The sequence below is a fragment of the Cicer arietinum genome, chromosome 4 (assembly GCF_000331145.2).
Source record: "Cicer arietinum cultivar CDC Frontier isolate Library 1 chromosome 4, Cicar.CDCFrontier_v2.0, whole genome shotgun sequence".
Taxonomy (NCBI): Eukaryota; Viridiplantae; Streptophyta; class Magnoliopsida; order Fabales; family Fabaceae; genus Cicer; species Cicer arietinum.
In genome coordinates, this window is record NC_021163.2 from 6,077,705 (window position 1) to 6,082,263 (window position 4,559).

The window sequence follows — 4,559 nt, forward strand, 5'->3', positions numbered from 1 at the left end:
TTGGCATGGTTGCCAATTTCCTATTGAGAAAACTACCTTATTTTGTGGCTTCTATACTTATCCACAAAATTTTATATTTTCTATTGAACAATAACAGATAGGTAAAATCAAAGATCATGCATACACATGGTAAATATTAACAAAAAAAGAAATAATAATAATAATAATAATAATAATAATAATAATAATAATAATAATAATAATAATAATAATAAAAAAAGGCAAGAAGATGAGAATATTAATTAAGAGAGGTCTAGAGCCCTTGTGTTGTTTATTGGGAGATTAATTTGTCATCTTCCTAGCGTTTATCTTGACTATTCGTAATGATTTTTAAGTGAACTCAAATCAACGCTATAAATATGAGTCTCAATAAATTGAAAAAAAAAATGTCTACACCTCAACATTTTCATAAATTTTTATATTGAAATTTGAATCGTTCACAAAATTGAACCGTTCACTTGTGACTGGTGTAATTAGCAAGCGCGGCCCAAAGTAAGTAATGAACCAGGCTGATTTATATGTGGACCCAAAATAGCAAAGTATTTGGGCTTATCTTGAAAACGGCCCGCATATACCTCGTGGTAGTACAGGTGGCAAAATTAATCAAGCACCCTAGTATTCTTCCATAGATTTTTATAACAATGGTCAATGCTAGTATTTTTTTGAGAATGAAAATTGTATAGTGATAATTTATATCACTTTACTTTTTAATTCTTCTACGTAAATTATCAACGTAATTTTATATCTCTTTCACTCTTCATAGATATAACCTTTCAAAAAAATTGGAAAATTAACTAATTAAACGGTACAAGTACAAAATTAATATTTTTACAAAAAGAAAATAGAAACTCACTAAAGTAGAAGTCACTTTTGTCCAAATTTGGATCTTACAACAATTCCATAGTATAGCAGGTGTGAAATTGTTAAATTTAGATAGATAAATTTTCTCTCAATTGATTAAAAAATCTCTACCCCACTACACGTCTACCCCTACACCATTAAGCTATTATAGATCCATTATCCGTGGACTCGGTATTTCCTCTAATTGTTGCAGCAATAATAATAATAATAATAATTTTGTTTCGTATGATAAATCTTTGGCATTTGTATGTCACGACGTTGTGTAGTGATCATATTAGTATAATATTATGTAGAGGTTATTATTTATTTATATATGATGGTTGTTTTGTGGATAAGCAAGGGATGGATTGGGTAGCAAGGCAAACTCTCGCTCGCCGTTGCGTTTGATTAACATATTCATGTTAGGTGATCAATAATTGAAGATTCGTATGTCTCATTCGTCCCCTCCTAAAAGTGTATTATAGGGATTAACTTACAAACGAATTTATTAGTGCCTATATAGTCCACGGATTATTATACTCTATCTCTTTTAAAATAATCGATCATTTTCATTTTTAATATATTTATTTTCAATTATATTATTTAATTAATATTATTTGTACTATTTTTAATGTAATATACCTAATAAATTTAATAAAAATATTTTTTTTTTCTTTTATTTATATATTTTTTTAGTGAAAATTCAAATGACTCAAATATTGAGATTGGGGAAATAATATTTAACATAAGACCGAGTAAAAAGAGTTAGTTCCACCAAATCTCAAAATTAAATTCCAGCCTTGCAATTGTCAAATAATTTGGTTCAAACTATCATGCTAGCAAAGAAATTGATTGCAACATCACATTAATTAGCATCGCCCCACCTTTAGAAGAAATCCACAAAAAGGTCAAAGAAAATCACATGTGGGAATTTATCTTTTGGATATTTAATCTTTGATAAGATGAACTTTACTTTTGTAGCTATGATTGTTATTATTCCTCTTCTTTCTTTGTCACGAGACCAATATAATTGGTTGCAGCTCGCAAATGTTGGTGCTATGATCGTGATATTTTGGTTCACATTATTTGAGTAATTTTGAAAATATGTAGCATCAAATTTGCATCGAGTCAGATGTTGACTTTATTATTGATCAGGTCAACCATTCCATTGATAAAACATAAGTAAATAAATGGTTAAAAGATGTATGTACATATAAAAATGAGAAACTTCTTGACATGTTTATGTTTATTTATTGTAAGAAAACCATTTCGGGATGCATACCAGCCTCACTCACAATGTTGTTTGTCTTATTCGGTCCGATGATTTAACTAATCTTTTGTTGTATTTGTTTAATAAATATATCTTAATTGATAGCTCTAAAAATATTGATATTTAGAAGTTTCACTTCAAATATAAAATTTAACACATTTCAATTTTTAGAAATAAAATAAAATATTTCAATTTAAAGTGTCTAAATCTAGCAGTTAAACTATTTTGCAACAAAAAAAAATAGGCATTGAAATTGTTCATTGAGTGACGAGTGCTTTAAGTAAGAAGAGTAGGAAAAAAAATATAAGTTTTTTTTTCTTACAAAAGAAAAAACAGTTAGTTAATTGTGATATCAATAACCTTTTTTATCAAAAAAAAAAAAAAACAACAACAACAATGATATAGGTACATCTTAACTTTTTCTACACTCATCCAACATATCATTTTATTTTTATTTTTATTTTTCAATCACATCATAATATATTACATCACTCTATTTCTCTCAATATGTATACACACTCAATGCACATCAAACATTTTTCAAAAGAAAAAATATCAAACACATACCATATTTTTGTTTAGAGAGGTTCTCAGCAGAACTTCCGATCAATATAATATGACCCAAAAGGAGAAAGTGGAATGCAAATTGGCTTCTATGGATCAAATTATTGGTGTATTAGAAAAGTCAAATTAATTGTTTGACCATTAACTATAGGAAGATGAGCCGCATAAAATTATAAAAAAAAATGTTTGGTGTATATATATATATATATTGAGAGACAAAGTAACAAAATGATAAAAGAGAGTGATGTGATATCTGATAGAGAGAAAAAAAATGAAGTATTCAATGAGTGTAAAAAAATTTAACATATACATAAATTATTATTGTAAAATTATTGGCATCATCACTAAGTACAAGACATATTGATTAGTAACACAAGATAAATTTTGAAGTTGCAAATCTTGGAACCCACAAGGGAACACAAAATATTCTTAACAAATCTAGGAGAAAGGTAAGAAAACCTCGTTGTTTTGACCAAGTAAAAATAATTTCTGACCAAGGATAATTTAAAAAAATAATTTGAAAGCTATGTACAGCAATCTAGGGGTAGAAAAACATAAAATAAGGGAACAAAGTTCAGTACTTGACCATGTGTTTCTTGTTGGTACATAACACAGTTAATTAACTGCTCTTATCCAGTGAAAATTCCAAAATAAAAAAGAATTAAAGAGGGATTTGGTCTCAGTGTCACATGGTATTACAATTTAAAAATAGATATTTTACCAAAGTCATTGCATTGGACCAATTTCAATATTGTAGTTTTTATGAAGAATTGGCTCTTGGAGAGCGTAGACAGCAATGCATGTCTCTTTCAAGGAGGCAAATTGTTTTGGCTTGTCATTAGCATACTAGGCTGTTAAGATTTTTAAGAGATTTTTGTTTCAAATTTTGCATTCTTGCCACAGCTTTTTTATTCTATCGTGTCATTTTGTTAATTGCACATGCTCTTCTCAAACATAAGAGAAGATGAATCAATTTTGAGAGAGTGCATTTGCATTGCATACCAATAATGCACAAAATTATATTCTCCATCGACATTGAGAAGTAGTAGGCAATGTGGATGAAACCTGGCCACACCTCTGAGAGAGGAATTTTGAATCTATAATTAAACATTAAAAAAATATGATAATAATAAATGAGGGCCGGGTGATAGAAAAGTGATGAAAACAACCACATGCATGCTTTTCCTTTTTATTATTATTATTTATTTATTTCTCTCTATCTTGGCTTCTATTTGGGTGCATCACCCTCTAATCATTGCCAGGAATAAAAACAAACAAGTTTGGTCCCATTTTAGGAACCAATAAACAGAAGCCAACAACGTTTGTCTGTCCAATTGGCCATTTTCATTCATCAACACCTTTTTTCAATTAAAGAATAAAGTCTATTTTTTTGGCTTTCCAATATTATTCACCTAGCTATTTTATCTACTTTATGACAAATTTATTTACCTATTTAAACAACTCAATGTCCTAAGCATGGAGCAGGTTAATTGAATTATTTTAAAAAAAAATAGAAAAAAAAATTATCATAAATAATAATACGGATTGTATGGCTTTTATCACATGCTACACATTAATTTGTCATGTATGCATTTGGGCTGTCATTCATACCTTGCCTGCCAAAAAAAGAGAGAACAAGAGAAATAAACTTTATCACTTTTAGTGACATGCTTATGACTACTCTGATTTTCAATCTTGACCGTTGGATTTGAGACAGCAACGCTCATGTACTATTTGATTAATTGAATATAATTAAGTTTGAATACCCATTGTCGATTTTTTTTTTGTCAGAAGGTTTAAAATTTTGCACTTCAATGTAATTGTGACACATTGAAAATGTTATTTTTTCTTTGGAAAATAAGAGTTAAAAAAGAAGTTTTCCCTA